The sequence below is a fragment of the Asparagus officinalis genome, chromosome 3 (genome assembly GCF_001876935.1).
Source record: "Asparagus officinalis chromosome 3, Aspof.V1, whole genome shotgun sequence".
In the NCBI taxonomy this organism is placed as follows: Eukaryota; Viridiplantae; Streptophyta; class Magnoliopsida; order Asparagales; family Asparagaceae; genus Asparagus; species Asparagus officinalis.
The window spans coordinates 67063303-67083544 of NC_033796.1; positions in this window are offsets into that span (position 1 = coordinate 67063303).

Here is a 20242-nt window from a genome sequence, read left to right on the forward strand (position 1 = left end):
GGCTTCCTGCTAATGTACTACGACAAGTCTTCCATTCTTGTTTGATCTTGTTGTGATTGTAACATGTACTCCGTACTTTGAGCTACTTTGGCGCTCTCGAATCACATCGTGCTCCTCAAGTGTTATAAGATCTTGCTGCTAACGGTGACATGAAGTCGATCAAGTACTGTGGAGCCTGCTGCGGCTCAGCTCTGTATGCCCAGCTCTCCAGGTTCGAGTTTTACCTCGACCACATCCTCTTTTCGATATTTATAATATCAAAAGGAGAACTTAAGTATCACAGTAAATGAGATAGCAAATATACATATATACATATATATATATATATATAACGTATCACAATACAAATTCATAACATATAGTATTCACGCAAATACCTTCAATCAACATAAAATAGTTGACATAAAAAAATCCTCAAATTTTGAGATATACGCATATATCGTCCTCACTCGTACTAGAAAATTCTTATCGAACTCTATACATGAATCCTAAGAAACTCTATCCTGGCTCCACGACTCGACACAGGATGATCCTAAGGATACTGGAACTAGAGCTCTGATACCAACTGTGACGCCCCTGGGTTCACACAAGTCTGTAGTCCAAGGTGAAACCAAGAATATCAAACCTGCCATGCACTACACCGTACAATAACATGTTTCACCATCACAATCAACATCTATCTAGTAGAATCAACAACAGGTGTAGGTACAAAAGCAAGTGAAAGATAACACAAGAAATACTAATGAAATGAAATCACATAAATATCTCATCGTCCAACATATAGAAATATATAGTCAATGTCTTGATAGATAACTGGAATACTCAATAAGTCTCAAATACAAATGTCTGACAAGGGGAAATAAGTCACACATCCTTTACAACTTCTAGAACAAGACTCTCAAATGTCTACACAAAAGAAAATCTAAAGTGGAGCCCCAAATAAAACATATAACTTTCTACACAGCTGAAGCTAAAATGCATCGCCATCAACCTGCGACTCTATGGGCTCCTGGCTCGTTACCTGAAATGGGGAGGGACAACGAGCGTCAAAGCGCTAGCGAGCAACATCACAACCAACCCCAAAGGAATATGGCTCGTTGTATAAGAAAAATACAGTTAATATATAATAGATCAAAAATCGTTAATCTTACTAAAGAGGGTTTTAGTATTTAGAAATTTACAACACGAGCATAGGTACGTCGAGCGAAATAATCCAAACAAGAAAACCCTCATGTATATACCTTGTATCTCAAATTGCAAATCTCTAAACACCAAACCCGAGATTCTAGTACAGTAACAATAATAAAAGAAATACAACAAATACCAGAGCATAAATACAGTGCTGTGTCATAGCCAACATGAGTATCATGTTATTACTTACATGAATATCATATCAAAATCTACATAAGTGTCATGTCAAACTCACATGAGTGACATGTCAGAAAACGATTAAGTGTCCAAAACATAGACTATATAAATTAAACGTCCAACCCATAGACTGCGTGAAGTAAACGTCCAACTTATGAACTGAATATAACCGTTGTCCAACGCATGGACCGGATGTGACCGTTGTCTAACGTATGGATCGGATGTGACCGTTGTCCAACGTATGGACCGGATGGTAATGCATATCCAGCACGAGGATTAAATAGCAATGCATGTCCAACACGAGGACTAAGTGGGAAGGGTGTCCAACACGAGGACTAAAAGGTAATGCTTGTCCAACACGAGGACTGAGAAATGGTGAAAATATCGCTGAGATGCATAGTGAAATCTACATATATCAATTCATAATCAAATCAGTATGTATATCCACATTTGGTACCCTCAGGTCATCTATCATGCATGGATACATAATAAGACTAAAAACCAGAGTCAGATGATCCAGGCAAAATCTCAAATATGAGAAAAATACACAGAACAGGAAAATTGCAACAGACAGTGCGTCGGTCGACCGACTCGGTCGACCGTACACTGATATGAGCCTGGCGGTCGACCGCTAGGCATTTCGGTCGACCGGAACCTGTAAACACAAAAATTTTTATTTGATATTAAAATACTAATGTTTCTAATAATCATATAACCATATACGATGAAAATATTGGTGAACTTTATTACCCAAAACATTGGTGGACTTTTTATAAACTGAAACACAAGATTTTCGCATCATATGCTATAAAGAACATATTTTTATACTCACATATATGTTTTAGGCTCAACAAATCCTATTAAAACTGATTAGAAAACTTTTAAGAACATAGGAGAGGACTGGGCGAGATGTTACTCGCCTGAGGGGGTATTGTAGAACTCCTGAACACGCGTGAGCATGCTCCTTCTTCGATAGAATCGCTCCAAATCCCGCTGAAACCCTTCGAGACTCCTCAAAAATCGCCAAGAACGGATCTAGGGTTTGGGAGTGAAGAGGAGGGCTGCTAGGGTTTGTAAAACAAAAGAAAAAAAGGTGATTTTCGTGATATAACATGTATATATATAGCAGCAAACCCGAAACCCGAAACCCGAAACTGGAAATTCAGTCTGACTAGGAACATTCTCTTCGGTATTTTGGCTATAACTTTCTCATACGACCTCGGAATAAGGTGATCTAAGATTTGTTGGAAATCCCTTGAAGAGACCTACAACTTTAGAATTATACACCTTTCCATATTGTTAATGAATCAGTAAGAAAAACATAGAAACTCTCAACTGGTCAAAATTCCCAGATTCTCGCTCTTGGCCTTTGTGCATGATTAAAATTCCCAGATTCTCGCTCTTGGCCTTTGTGCATGATTTGTGTATTTGTACTCACATATATACATATATACATTGAATTGATCTCAAATCAGTTCCTAGCATACTCAAACATCATAATATATTATTTATAAATGTATAACATATTTATTATTATTTATCGTAAAGTATTCAAATTTTCGGGGTTTTACAAATTTAATATAAAGTTAGTCTACTGTGAAGTCTCATCTACTAGCTCATATGACGGTGACTATACATGAACTTCGTCATTATGCGACTCTTCGATGCTCTGAACTGCCTGAAAAAGAAAATAAAAATAAAAAGAACAACAACAAAAGTATCAGAGTACTAAAGCAAGATCACCTCCATTTGTCCCAAGGGAAGGGCTACTACATGTAGTGGAGGCTCCATCTATTAAACATAGCTACCTAGGAATCCTTTTTCCCCAAACCCAAATAATAAACAATAAGACTCAAAATGACTGAAACAAAAGCATGTAGGTATAACATCATACTCAACATCAGAGAATAAACAATAAGACTCAAAATGACTGAAACAAAAGCATGTAGGTATAACATCATACTCAACATCAGAGTAAAAGATATGTCTCGTGTTCTAACAAGTGAGTCTCTCAGACGTAAAACTACTCAAGAGTGAGTTATATCACATTTAGTGCCTGCCAAACACATTGGGCTATCAAGTCATATAAGTTATCTTTTTTGTTTCTTCTCATCTAGTAGCACAATCATGCATAACAACTATTAAACATTTCAATCATCTGCACATAACTATGCAGAAATGAAGATATAGGTTCATTTACTTCTGCACACACTCGTGCGGATACAACAACATAGCTACACCGACCTTTGCGAACACTCGTGTGAATACCATAACATTGGTTCACTAACCTCTGCACACACTAGTGCGGATACAATAATATAGGTTCACAAACCTCTGTGCACTCTCTAGTGCAGATACAATAATATAGGTTCACAAACCTCTACGCGCACTCTAGTGTGGATATAATATTATAGATTCACAAACCTCTACGCACACTCTAGTGCGGATACATTAATATAGGAAATGTGTATTTGAATTAATACTTAATAAAATCCCTCACTAGGGTATTACCACATGTACTACAACACTATTAATTTATAATTATGTTTATAACATGTAACTCAAGCACGTAGTTGTAATTCAAAACAAAACAATACATAACACAGAAAATCAGTCTTAGTAGTCGACTACTAAGCTAAGTAGTCGACTACACTGAGTCCACCAGACTCTATAATTCATGAATCAGGATTTATTAGTCGACTAATAAGAACGTTAGTCGACTACTCTGTATTATTCCAGTTTCTATCAAGCCAAACTAGACACGAGTAGTCGACTACTACTCTTAGTTGTCGACTACTTAGCAGAAACATGCACAACTTCGTGTACGAATAGTACCGAACAATCATCACATGTTTATTATGCTTTAATACGATATAAAGCTAGTAAATACAAATCAAAAGAATCATCACCATGATTATTTAAACCCTTGATTCAGCTATTTTTGGTTTAATCTCCTCGTTAAACTAAAACTTGACATAAACCCTAGTTATCTACTAGATTAACATATACATGCTTGTATATTAAACTTGAAACTGATACTAACTTGTTTATTCACATTTACAAAACCGAAATATCCCAAATCTAGGGTCTAATCAAACTTGATTAACATGTAAGCCCTTTATATATCAAGTTTAGGGTTTTAATCATGATTAACATATAGAAATCAAGTTACAAACAAAGATCTACACAACACAATTGATCTTGATCACGTTTCTATTATAAACAACAAGATAAAAACATTAGATCTAGCATTTTATTAAGATCTATCATCAAAAACCTCATTTTTAACACATCGGGTTATAAATAAGCATGCAAAACATTGATTTAAACACTTTAAATCAGTAATTAACTAAGGGTGATCTTGCCTAAAATGTCATGTCAAGCCTTTGGACACACGTGCAAAATCCATCCTTTGCCAAACGTTGCAAAACCTCTCTTTTCCTTCGACAAACACCTTAGAAAAGGGTTAAACTGAGATCTAGGGTTTATGGTTTGGGAGAGGGGGTGGCTGCTGCTAAAAATTTCATGAAAAGCCTTTTACAACTCAGGAAAAACGTGTATATATACTCCTACATGTTATCAGGTTGAAATAAAATAAAACAGACCCGAACTCAAACCTAGTGTTCCCAGGAAAACCCCCACTAGTCAACTACAATACAGTGTAGTCGACTACTCTATATTTTTGTAAATTATGTTCAGTATTTTGACTATAACTTTCAAATCCAATCTCGAAATAAGGTGATTTAAGATTTATTAGGAACTTGTTGAAGATACCTACAACTTTTATCTTTTGAGTTTCCCAGATTCTAACTTTAGTGGTATGAAACACATATAAACTCTTAACTGGTTATTTTTCCAGATTTCTTCTTCGTGCATGATTTGTGCATTTGCTCTCATATATTCACACATATATATTGAATTGATCTCAAGTCAATTCTCAGCATAATATATATATATATATATATATATATATATATACACATATATATGTTATTAATCACCATATAACATATTCATTATTATATATCACATAATATTCAAATTTTTGGGGTTTTACAATATCCTATCAGTTATAGATTTGAATAATCATATTCGTATGCTAACGGATATGATTATGAATATTTCCTCGGATATAGATACAATTTAGCATCTGTTACAGCCTAAAAATAACTGAGTGTTAATCTTCCTCAAGATATCGACACATGTCCCTCGTCAAACCAAATTTGTTTACAACTCAGATGACTTGAGTTTCCCCTATGGCCGACTCTTTGCCGACAACTCTCGAGGTCGACTAAAAAGGTGATACTTGTCGTGTCACTCATAGAGCTAAGTCAATAAGTGGTTCAACCTTAAATCTGTAGCGACAACAGTTTATCCTCATTATTGCAAGCGCCACGAGTCTCCATGACTCATCACCCCCTCATACCTCCTCAATCTCTACCATAAGGATGAGTCATCGTATCAAGACTAACATGATTACAGCCCAAATGACTCAATTCACTCATGCAACCAATTTCATAAGCCAACAACTCTCATGGCCAACTTGAGAGGCGATACTTGTTAACCTATTCTCAGGTCAAGCCCTTGAGACTTCACACTCGGCCTACTATATCAACCGACAACTTGCATAACCGAATAAAAATGGGGTGTACATCAGTGATCAGTCGAACGGTTGAAGAGGTGGTAGTTTTCTAGGACCCTACGCCAACAGCCACTTTCCCTCACATTAAACGCTCTGACAAAGTTATCATGGCTCATCAGCCCCTAAAAGTATCTGCACTAACCACTTGGCTAACTATCGTCCCCAGTGGCCGACACCTGTTATCACATAGGTGACTCATTCTATCCATAGCCGACACCTATCAGCTGTCTGCCGATTCAACTATTTGCCTAGACTCGGTGATAGTTAAATATTTACCCCTCTCAGCTGGGTATAAATATAGGCTCATCGCTTACTAATCAAGAGGATCCTCAAGTCCTAGGGGGCCACATGTATGCAACTTCTGCATACTTAGAACTACTTTCACTTTGTTGGTATCCTCTCCACTCAAGCACAAATACTGACTTGACTGTTGTAGGAACCACCAGAGAACCCAACTTGGGTCCTCTAACGAGTGTTATTGTGCATTTCTCTTATGCAGATAAGGGACCATACTTCAAGAGAGATGAGGGACCCCACCGAGCAAGTTCCTTCGCTTAATTAAGGATTAGCCACTAATATCATCCCTGTTTGATAGTTAAAATTAATGGTTTGACACTCACCGTGGGACCTCTTCATCTTTCTTACAAAAGAATGGTCGGCCCTTGTGCTCAAAGCTTATAGATAAGAAGCTACCATTCTGATAGGCTAAAGCACCAAGCTTACCATGAACGTTTGGGGATGATCTCTCCAATATATGCTTTCGCCATTCGATCTCTATCGACTTGGCCCACTTCGACCACTAATCCTGGCATCGTTCTCATGTCTGCGTCCAGAGCACATATGGTACTCCCAAAGGTAAGACCAAGTCATGCCATCAAAAGAAGCCCTTGGTACCCTCTTGGGGTAAAACTAAGACTTTGGCATCATTTTTCATGAGCACGACCAAGACAAATCATCAACTTGGTCAACTCCAATACCAAGACCTTGACATCTTTTCATGTCTAAGCCTGAGGCACATAAAACTCCTCAAGGTAATCAAATTAATGGTGCTATATTCATACATGACATTTTTCCTATTGTATATTTATGTGCAACTTTAATTAATCGATCATCATCGACATGGTCGACTTCGACTCAAACGACCTTCGTATCTACTCAAGGTAAGACCAAGGTGCACCATCAATAAAAGCCCTTGGTACTCACTTGGGGAAAAACCAAGGCACACCTCGATTTGGTCATCTTCGACACTAAAGACATTGGTATCTATTCAGGCTAAAACCAAAGCATGCCATCAACAAAAGACCTTGGCACATTTTTAGGGTAAAACTAAAGAACGTCAACTCAATCTACTTTGACTAAAAATGCCTAGGAATATCCATAAGGCCAAGGCATGTATCATAAGACCTTGGTGCTATTGTGAATAAACCCAAGGCATGAGGCTGAGTCGTCTCGACTTGAAGGACCGACTGGCACTCAAAAGGATAAATCAAAGAACGCCTTGATTTGGTCGACTCCAGAGACCTTAGCACTTTCATAAGCTCAAGACACATACTCTAAGACCTTGGTGTCATAAGTAAACCCAAGGCATGCATTCAAGTCGCCATAACCCAAAAAACCGATTGATACTTAAAGGTACACAGTTTAAATTAACAAAGAAGTATTCGCGTCTAAAATATCTACAATAAGACCTTGGCAACTACGTAAGCCTACGACATGTATTTTTAGGACCTTATAATCATATTTAATAAACAAGGTACAAAGATGAATCGCCCATCCGCCGTACATAGCTGAGCTGACTCGACTCTACATGAAACACAGACCTGAGCAAAGCATGAGACAAATGCAACTAAGAATAGAGATTCATCGATTGAAAAGGCAAAAAATATATTCAACTTTTATTAATTTTTCTGAATGTTTACACTGACATTAAAAAAACATTACATAAGCCACTCAAGGAGCTTCCCCCGGATGACTGGTATCTAACTTGGGATCTAGAATTGGTCGAGAAGCGGTGGCCTCTTCATCGCCTAAGTTGTTAGACCCTAATGCCACTAGAAAAGAACCCTAGAGGGGGCTGAATAAGGTTTATGCTAATAGAATCTGATTTAATGCCAATTAAAACTAATTAATAAATATATCCCAGCAAGAATGATATATAATAATTATATGCAAGGATATGTAATATAAACAAGGGAGAAATAACATGAACCAATGGTAATATGAAAAAAAACAAAGCAAAAAAGAAATACGCCTACGCAAACGCAAACACAAGGAAATGTTCACGGAGTTCGGTCCTTCCAACCTACGTCTCCGCTCCCCACTCACAGGGAGAATCCACTACACAATTGGTTTTCAACGTTCACCAAAAACATTTACACCTCATAAGTTTGGTTTTCTAGCTCACCGAAAATTTTACAACTCACACTTTTAACTACACAAATACCACCTCAAGTGTTGGCCTATCACGCGTCTCCCTTGTAAAACCTCGAAATTTTAATATTATGTGAAAAATAAAAATAAAAATGTTATATGGTGAAAAATAACATAGTTTTATGTTTGAGTATGATAGGAATTTATTTGTGATTAATTCAATGTAAATTTGTGAATATATGAGTGTAAATGCACAAAACATGCACGAAGAGAAATCTGGAAAAATGACAAGTTAAGAGTTTATATGGTGCACACACCGATGAAGTTTGAAACTAGAAAATCTCAAAAAACAAAAATTATAGGTCTTTTCAACAGCTTTCCAACAAATCTTAAATCACATAATTCTGAGGTTGGATGATAAAGCTACAGCCAAAATACCAAAGGTGGTTTTCAAGTCAGACTATGTTTCCTGGTTCGGGTCAAATAGGTTTTGTTTGGATTTGCCTCTATAAATACCTGTGTTTTCCAAAAAAAATCTTCTTTTTCATGATATCTCTAAACCCTAGTAGCCACTCTATCCCCTCAAAAATCCTAGATCAATTTCTTGTGAGTTTTGTGAGCTTTGTGAAGCAAAAATACCGACACGAGGATGAGATCATCGACGTGTGGAAAGGGAGAACGGTTTGTTTGTACCTTTGGATCACTTGCTGTTCATTTTAGAGGCTTTCACATGAGATTAAGGCAAGATCCCCTCTGTTAAAACCTATCCATAGATTAAAAATCATGTTTTATGTAATATATGTGTCTAATTTCATGTTTAGGGTAAGATCTAACGTGTTATAGATTAAAAATCATGTTTTATGTAATATATGTGTCTAATTTCATGTTTAGGGTAAGATCTAACGTGTTAGAACTTAATTTATGATATGTAATATATGTGTCTAATTTCATGTTTAGGGTAAGATCTAACGTGTTAGAACTTAATTTATGATATTCATGCCCTAAACTCATGTCAAGAATAGTAGAACGAATCTGAAACTAGTATATTTAACAATGATCATGATCATTAAAATTTATTTTAATGAGTTAATTATAGTTTAATATGATTTATATGCTTTAGATTGTCGAAATAAACAAGAATTAGGTTGATTTGCATGCTAAACCCTAGATCTATGTGTTCATGTGATTCATCTTGTTTAAACAAACTGCTGGTTAAGTATACATAACAATGGAATCAAGTTTTAATTATATAATCTGATAAAAACTCGAGTTTTTGAAGAAAACACAAGAGAAGAACAAACTGTGCATTTTTCGGCATGTTCAGTCGACTGAAGTTGCCATCAGTCGACTGACGGGAGGTAATCAGTCGACTGATGGAAAGCATTAGTAAACTGACGGGCTTTTGTTTGCCTTGTTATTTTGCGAATGACCTTATCAGTCGATCGATGAGGTTGTCGGTCGACTGATCAGGTCGGTTTTTGTGAGATTGAACCTTTTGCTTGTGTGTTCATTTGGTGAGAATTTTTGTGCAAGAAGTGAGCTAATATTCACGCATAGTTCAAGGAGTATATGTACGGGGATTGAGTTTGCATGATTACATTATTTGGGGTTTTCAAATAGGTTACAATCGTTAAGAGTAACGGGTATTATTATATATATTATAATTATGGTCGGTTAGGTGGGGTTAGTCAGGTCCTACAATGAGACTGTAGATGGACTATACTCCAAGTGCTTTAGTCGGGTCCTACAATGAGACCGCAGATGGACTACACTTCTTTATCGATCGGCATGAAGATGTACAGAGGTTGATATACCTATCTATCGGTCCGCATGGAGATGTGCAGAGGTTGATATACCTAACTATCGGTTCGTATGGTTATGCGATGAGTTATTATACTTAGTTACCGGTCCGTACGGGTGTGTGATGAATTGACATACTAGTTATTGGTCCGCACGGGAGTGCAATGACCTGACATATCTATTTACCAGTCCGCACGAGGGTACGATGAGTTAAAGTATTCCAGAGAAGGATTATTCGATAAATAACCTAAGTGTAGGTGAATATTGACATCATCGATATGATCCATTGTGAATGTATTTCACAACTTAGATACGCGAGTGTGTTAATATCGGTTTTTCCCAGTAAGGATAGTATGAGGAGTTGATATGACATTTTTGGAGATGTATGATGTGGTATTTCCTGTATTATCTTTCTTGTATTCATTTATTCATAGTTTTGGAGTTAATATTTAGCAATTCATAATTTGAGACATATGGTATATACATGAGAGTTTTCTTATTTGGATTATTTCGCTCGACGTACCAGTCTCGTGTTGTGGGTTTTAATTATTGATTTTCTTTAGATTATTTATCTCTAGTTTAGTGTTAATATTTAGTTATCTATAATTTGAGATATGGTATATACATGGGGATTTCCTTGTTTGGATTATTTCGTTTGACGTACTACGTCTCGTTTTGTAGGTGTCTAAATATTGATTTTATTAAATACGAGAAAATTGATCTAGGTAGACTATGCACTTATAGGTAGAGCCTCCATCATACTTAGTAGCCCTTCCCCTAGGGGCGGATGGAGATGATCTTGCTATAGCACTTTGACAATCTTGTTGTTGTTCTTTTTTTTAAAACTTCTTTTCAGGCAACAGAGCAGAGTTTCGGAGAGTCGCAGGTTGACGAACTTTCAGTATAGTCTTTGTCATTTCATTTATTAGTTACTTTTGCTCCACCGATGTTTAGTCTTGTATTTAGTGGATTATTAAATTCACATTTCATTTTGAGAGTTGAGAGCCTATGTATTTTCTTTTGATTCAATGTATTGAGACGTTATCTTTTTGTATCAGATTGTTGAACAACTTTACTCAGTTGAAACTTGACCATTTATGAGACTTACCATTTACTTCCATGTCTGATTTCTTATGTTCATCTCTTTTATATTTGCTTGCACCTGTACTGTTTTATTTGATTCCACTAGAGAGATATTTCTGTGATGGTGAAATATGTCGTTGCACAGTATGGTTGTGAACCTAGGGGCGTCACAGTTGGTATCAAAGCTATAGTTCTAGCATCCTTAGGATCATCCTGTGTTGAGTCGTGGAGCTAGGATAGAGTAAAGGATTCATTTATAGAGTCTGCTAGGAATTCCTAGAATGAGTGAGGACATAATACGTATACCTCAAAAATTACGAATTTTTTTATGATTATCTTACTTTGATTGAAAAGTATTTGCATGAATACTATGTGATATGTTATGTTATGCATATATGTTTGGGACCTCATTTACTGTGTCCATTAAACTCTTCTCTTGATATTATAAATGTTGGGACGAGGATGCGGTTGAGATAAAACTCATACCTAGAGAGCTAGGCAAGTAGAGCTCGAGCCACAGTAGGCTCCACAGTATCTGATCGACTTCGTAATGTCGATCGCAAAAGTAGAGACTAGTAACACTTAAGGAACGAGTAACGAGCCATATTACATTTCATGGAGTTCCACCACTAATTATACCAGTCGTGCCTATTGAAGAGGCAATATTAAAGATTTCACCATCACCACAACTAGCTGTTGATAGAGCCACAAAGTAGGAGGCTTGGCTCTGTAAGAATAAGAAAGACATCAGACATTAAGAGTACCATAATTTCAGGGCACACCGGACTCATGTGCAGCCTATAAATAGAAGAAATATGTGAAAAAATTTTAACGTCGACTTAGTACTAAAGCGGAGTTAGATGTATTCAGCATAGAGGATAGTATCATAGGACGACACCGACTTCATATTTTCGCCGGAGTAGCGAATACCACTTATTTAGGAAAACTTTGTTTTATTCTTTGACAAGCAGTAGAGCTAGTCCAATTAAAAAGGGGAGATGTGCTAGTAGTTAATTATGAAATCATGACTAGCATAGTGATAATGCAAGGGCAAGAGACCTGTTACGGAATCTAGACAGCCCCAGCAGCGGGGTAAGGATTTTTACCATCAGCAATAAGGACAGCATAAGAAGAGAGCACAATCTACAATATGATCCAAGAGCTCCGCAGTAGCACATAATTCGATGTACATGTTATAATTATCACAGTACACCAGTAGGAGGCCAGCATGACAGAGGTCAGAGTCAGCAGTCTCAAGGCCGTGGTTACGGCCAGCAGCAGAGGATTTGAAAAACCTCCAGCCGTCTCGAGAATTTAGGGACCAGTAGGATAGATTCACGTAATCCAAGAGATTCCTAAGGGATAGACAATCCCATATGTTCCACCACCATCAGCGTAGAAATCGCTAGCCACCGGCAAGGTTTATGAAGTCGTACCATGTGACCATGATGCGAGCAGAGCTTTCTTAGTGATTTCTTTTCCAGCTCAGATCATATTGATTCAGAAGCTTCACATTCTTTTATCTATCATGATGTCATGATTAGACATCAGCTTGTAGCGCATCCTTTAGACGTTCCATTATTAGTTTCTATCCCTTTGGGAGAGGTGTCCCTCTTAGAGAGTATCTATAGGAGATGTATTGTCATTTTAGACGAGTCTGAGTCCATGGTCGATTTAATCGTCCTGCGAATGTCTGATATTTGATGTTATTCTTAGTATGGATTGGTTATCATCCTATCACGCTAGTATAGACTGTTTTACAAAGATAGTCAGCTTGTGAGTATTCAATGGGTTTGTATAGATAGTAGCAACCTCATAGAGTAACCAGAATGCGGAGTTATTTTTGGCATACGTCGAGGTGGTGGTGTGTAATGACCGTGAAATTTTGATACTAGTTAAAATAATTTTTTAATATTTTTAAATATTTAATTATAATTTTTAAAAGATTATTTATATTTTTCTCGAATTTCTACAATTTTCTATGATTTAAAGTCTAAGTTTTATATTTACTTAAATGATTTAAATATTTATAAATTTATTTAGTGTAGTAAAAATTTCTAGAATTTACCCGTTGTGTTACCGATACTATTATGTACCATTTTGAATAATACATGATATTATTATTATTATTACGCATAAATTATTAATTACGTATTATTTATATAATTTGTTGTATTATTTCTACTGTTACATATTATCTATCGTATTAGTATAACTTGTAAGTTTTACTATGTACGTAATTGTCCCATAATTATTTGATTTTAAATTTAAGTAAAAAATATTTTTATTATGAATTATTCTCGTTTAATATACAATATGAGTATATTTTGACTATTTCGTAGCAACTGTTGTATTAGCACAGCATGTATATTTTTAATTATAAATAATTATTTCGTAATTAGTTTAATTTTTTAAATATCGTAATTATTTATTTAATTATTTTTGTTTTAAACCCTAACCCTAACCCTAATATACCATATATATATATATATATATATATAATATATATATATATATATATTATATTATAATATTACACTTTATATTTTTTTCGTTTTCTTTCCTTCCAGGGCAGCAGCCGGCCCAACATCAAAATCTTCTTCTTCTTCGTTCCTCGCTATAATGCTCCGACGCGCAGCTCCAGGCTACCTCTCGCCGTGACCACTACGTCCCTGCTTCATCTCCGGCCACGAGCCGCAGCCCCGCCGCTCGGCCAGTCAGCATATCCTGCCAGCCGAAGCGCTACTCCTGCTGCCGCTGCTTACCGGCGCCATGCATGCTCCTCCACCACTGTCGCGGCCTCACCCATCGAACCCACGCTCCACGCGCTCAACTAGCAGCCGCCGCCCACCTCTCTCCTCCGTCGCGACGAACTCCAGCACCTCTACCGCCTCAGCTTCGGCCCATGCGCAAGACCGGCCATGAACAACCGTCTACCGCGTCGAACCGAGGCTTAACCTGCCAGCCAGCTCACTTTCGGCGGCCCATCAACAGCGCCGTCCTTCACCTCCTAAAGCGCCCCACGCTGACCCCTGCAACCACGCCTAACTCCCAACTCCGTTCAGCCCAACATCGAGCTCTTCCATCTCCAACCACCCCATCTCCTCATTGCCGCGTCATCCTCGACGACCCCTACCCGCTCCTCAATGCCGTCCCTCGTCGCTGCTCCCTTGCAAGCTTCGAACACTGTAGTAGCGAGCCGCCTAGATCCTGCAACCCACAATCTCGCCGACGACTTGCACCGCCTTAAGATTCATCGTCGGACGCCGCGCTCTACCCGCATTCAGATCAGACCCGTAGACATGCATGTCGACGTTGATCCGTTCGACGAAACCCCGAGGCAAGATCCCGATTGCTCAGATCTGAATCTTTCTATTTATTATAAATTATCTACAATTTTAAATATATTAATATTTATCTGTGTGGATTGTTTGATGAATAATATTGATTAAAATAATAGAAATGTGATAAATATTGATTATAATAAGTTAAAATAATTTAATTTAGGTAATGGATTTATTTTAGAGAATTTACAATATTTAAAAAGAATTTGTTTTGAGAAAAAGAATTATTTTAGATTAATAATGAGAAATAATTTTAAAGGAAATTATTCTTGGAATTAATAACTGAGATTTCGATTTTCGTGTACAAAATCCTGTTAATGGTAGTTTCATCTTGCATTGTTAATAGTAGTTTTACTCTCATATGTTTCTTGCATGTGATCACGACCCCTGTTCACACTTTATGACATTGACACTTAACTTAACTGTAGTTATTATTCCATGTTGAGAATTATGAGAAGTACATAACTATAGTGACCTGTATGACACAGTTAGGATCTAGAACCTAGTGTGTAGTTGACCTGGAATTACGAGAATTGGGGTGAAAAGTCTTGGTCCATGTGAGTAGTTGGAATTGTTGATGTATATTTCGGGCTCGCGCCGGTGAAGTTTGTGTAGTCATCGGGGTGGGTCTAAGGAGTTGAGATATTTGTAATTGTGGTTGTATTCCGAGCTCGCGCTGGTGAAGTTTGTGTAGTTACTGGGGTAGATCTGAGGAGTTGAGATATTTATGATTGTGGGTGTATTCCGGGCTCGTGCCGGTGAAGTTTGTGTAGTCACCGGGGTAGGTATGAGGAGTTGAGATATTTATGATTGTGGTTGTATTCCGGGCTCACGCCGGTGAAGTTTGTGTAGTCACCGGGGTGGGTCTGAGGAGTTGAGATATTTGTGATTGTGGTTGTATTCCGGGCTCGCGCCGGTAAAGTTTGTGTAGTCACCGAGGTGGGTCTGAGGAGTTGAGATATTTGCGATTGTGGTTATATTCCGGGCTCGTGCTGGTGAAGTTTGTGTAGTCACCAGGGTGGGTCTGAAGAGTTAGGATATTTGTGATTTGTGATAAGTCAGTTACCCGATGATATGAGCATTGACTCTATGTGAGTTGTGAACCAGTGACCTATTGTAGGATGACTAGTTACATGACTTTGATTCTTGGCTAAGTATAATTCTTGTGAGATGTAGGACAATTGTATTTCTTTTCATACATAGATCGGGATTAATATTTAATTATCTACAATTTGAGATATATGGTATATACATGATAATTATCTACAATTTGAGATATATGGTATATACATGAGGGTTTCCTTATTTGGATTATTTCGCTCGACGTACTACGTCTCTTGTTGTAGATTTTTAAGTATTAATTTCATCTAGTTGTATGACTTTGTTACTCGGATGATTATGAATTCTTCTGGTCATTATACTCTAGTGATGGTTTGCATCTAGCTTGTTAGTATTCAAGCCGTATATTTCTATTTATTATTATTGTTATTGAATTGGTCATTCGACCGTTCCTATTCTCTTTGTGGGATCTTGCCGTGCGCCATGCACGCTGACATACACCTGTTTTCTCTAGTGTACGTCAGATTTAGGAGACGGACACCCTCAGCTTGGAATCGTACAGGAGCCAGAGGATTCGCAGTAGGAGTGCTTTGCAGATGGAGTAGAAGAATAAACTGAAGCCTAGACATGTTTTTGTTTTCTGTAGTAGCTGATAAACATTAGAACTCTTTATAGTATTGTCCTTAGTTTGATGATGAATTTAGTTATTTTATCAGTAATTTCTATTGTCATAGACTATGTATTTTTATTCCTAGTTGGACCGTTTTGTAATAAGGGTATGTTTGGCCCATATTTTTATGTCTTGGATGATACCATGGATGATATGTTTATTTCTTATTCTGGATTGTCTTTATATTCTTTCTATTGAGATCGAGGACCTGTGATTGAGATTTATGTATTTGACTCTTAGTGTATTGGATGGAGAAGAAGAAAAAAAGAAAAAAAAAATGATAGTGCATATTTCTTCTCAATCTAATACGTCGCGGGCTTGTTCACGTTCCGATTCTCGGGTATTTTGGGAAGTAGGGCGTGACATGGTGATACGGGATCGGGGTGCAGATTTGAGTGAGACCGGAGTCGTCTCAGAGTATCAGGTGTCTTTTAGGACATACTAAGATTTCCTTCAGTGAGAAAGATTATTTTCCTACATCGAGTTGCAACATGTACCGTACCGATATTCCAAGCACCCTATCATATGGCACCCGCTGAGATGAGTGAGCTACCGACTCAGCTAGATGAGTTGTTATCTCATAGTTTTATTTTCCGGAGTCGTTGTATACAATTATGTATAGATTTTAGTGAGTTAAATAAGATCACTTCCCAGATCAGGTATCCACTATCGAGGATTTATGACATGTTCGACTAGTTATGGGGAGCGCAACATTTTTCAAAGTTTGATCTTCGTTCTGATTATTTTTAGTTACGAGTACGGGGAATGGATATTCCTAAAACCGTCTATTTGACTCGATATGGGTCTTTCGAGTTTCTTGTCATGTCATTTGGGCTGACCAATGCACCCGTTAGTGAACCGGGTTTTCCGTCCATGTTTAGACCAGTTTGTGGTTGTTTTATCGATGAAATCCTTATCTGTTTGAGATTAGAGGTAGAGCACAAGCAGCATCATCGTTTGGCATTACAGAGTTTGTGGGAGCATCAGTTCTGAGGTCAGGTTTTTGGCTATATTATCAGCAAGGGGGCATTGTAGTGGATCCAGCTAAAATAAAAACAGTACTTGATTGGGAGCCACCAAAGACAGTTACACAGATTCATAGATTCTTAGGTTTGGTCGGCTATTACAGAAAGTTCATTCAATACTTCTCGAAGATTGCGACACCACTTACACGCCTTACGCATAAGGGTGTACAGTTTGTTTGGGGGTACAAAGTGCTAGGAAGCCTTTGAGACTCTAAAGGCGATATTGAATACATCGTCAGTAATGGTTATTCCAAGCAATGATAAAATATTTATCGTCTACACTGATGCATAGTTAGCGGGTCTAGGAGGTGTTTTGATGTAGACCCAGAGAGTATTGGCTTATATTTTGTGAAAGTTGAGGTGCATCGTACCAGATACACAGTGCATCCAGGCATAACGAAAATGTACAAGGATCTAAAGAGTCATTTTTAGAGGAGCTTCTAGGATTTATTCGGTAGCCAGTTTTGATATTCTAGTATTCTCCAACCGTAGACAGATGGACAAACAGAAAAAGTGAACCGAGTATTAGAGGACATGTTGCGAGCATGTGTTATTGACTTTCAGGATAGTCGGGAGAACAACATTTTTTTGATTGAGTTTGATTATAAAAACAGTTGTCAAGCGACTATTGGCAGGGCACCGTATGACGCATGGTACGAGAGGCCTTATAGATTGTTTATTTGTTGGGCAGAACGAGAAGACATGCTATTGTTTGGATCAGAACTTGTGAGATAGACTACGAAGAAGGTAGTAGAAATTTGCAGTGCAGAGTAGACAGAAGAGTTAAAACCGATTAGAGGTGATGACTGTTAGAGTTCTAGGTCGGGGACTATGTATTATTAAAAGTATCACTAACGAAGGGAGTTTAGCATTTTAGTAGACGGGGGAAAGCTTGCCCCGAGATATATTGGTCCATTCAAAATTGTTGAACATATTGAGGCCGTTTCGTGTTGGCTTGATCTTCCAACATTGATGTCGAGTATACACGATGTTTTTCATATTTTAATGTTTAAGAAGCATTTACGTGATGAGGAACAGCAGCGAGTGTCAGACGTACCAGAGATCGAGCTTCATGATGATTTGACTACGATTTGATTCCCATTTGTATGTTTTGCCAAGGTGGACAAGAAGCTTAGAAACAAAGTGATACTTTTGGTTAAAGTTCAATGGAACCAGAAAGGAGCTCAGGAGGCTTCTTGGGAACGTGAGAAGAATATGCGTCGTGATTACCTGCACCTGTTTGAGTAGGTAAATTGATTGATTTTGATTAGTGTTCATGATTATCTATATGGTCATATTTATATATAACGCTAGAATAGGGGTATTAACACTTAGCTCCTAATTATTCGGAATACATGGTATATATATGAAGGATTCCTTGTTTGGATTTTTCACCTGCTGTACTAGTTCCCTTTAGTTAGAGATTAACTGGAAGTATTCGCATTCTAGATTGTTAAGTGTAGATATAGCTATGTTTCATATCTGGAGATTAATAGTGCTAGATGTGTATGTGAGGGTTTTCTTGTCTATATTATCACCTCAATATGCTTTTCTGGTATTATTAATCTCTAGGATACGATTATGAAATTTCGGTGACGAAATTCTTTTTAAGGGGGGAAGAATGTAAAACCTAGAAAATTTGGATATTATGTGCAAAATAAAAATAAATATGTTATATGGTGAAAAATAACATATTTTGATATTTGAGTATGAAAGGAATTAATTTGAGATCAATTCAATATATATTTGTGAATATATGAGTGCAAATGCACAAAACATGCACAAAGAGAAATCTGGAAAAATGACCAGTTACAAGTTTATATATTTTACACACCGATAAAGTTTGAATCTAAAAAACTCGAAAGACAAACATTGTAGGAATGTTTAACAGATTTCCAACACATCCTAAATCACCTTATTCTGAGGTCGTATGAGAAAGTTACAGTAGAAATACCGTAGGTGGTTTTCCCAGTCAGACTAGGTTTCCTAGTTCGGGTCAAACGGGTTTGTTTCGGGTTTGCCTCTATAAATACCTATATTTTTCATAAAAAATCTTCTCTTTGATGATATCTCTGAACCCTAGCAACTACCCTATCCCCTCAAAAACCCTAGATCAATTTCTTGTGGAGTTTTGTGAGCTTTGTGAAGCAAAAATACCGACACGAGTGCGAGATCATCGACGTGTGGCAAAGGAGAACGGTTTGTTTGCACCTTTGGATTAGTCGTTGTTCATTTCAAAGGCACATAAGATTAAGGTAAGATCACCTCTGTTAAAACCTATCCCTAGATTAAAAATCATGATTTTATGTAATATATGTGTCTAATTTCATGTTTAGGGTAAGATCTAACGTGTTAGAACTTAATTTATGATGTTCATGCCCTAAACTCATGTCAAGAATAGTAGAACGAATCTGAAACTAGTATATTAACATGAAAACTCATGTCAAGAATAGTAGAACGAATCTGAAACTAGTATATTAACATGATCATGATCATTAGGATTCATTTTAAAGAGTTAATTATAGTTTAATTTGATTTATATGCTTTAGATTGTCGAAATAAACAAGAATGAGGTTGATTTGCATGTTAAACCCTAGATCTATGTGAACGACCCTATTAGTCGACTGATGAGGTTGTCGGTCGACTGATCAGGTTGGTTTTTGTGAGATTGAACCTTTTTCTTGTGTGCTAGTTTGGTGAACATTATTGTGCAATACGTGAGCTGATATTCACGCATAGTTCGAGAAGTACACGTATGGGGATTGAGTACGCAAGATTACATTATTTAGGGTATCCAAATAGGTTACAATCGTTAAGAGTAATGGCTATAATTATATTTATTATAATTATGATCGGTTGGGTGGGGTTAGTCAGGTCTCGT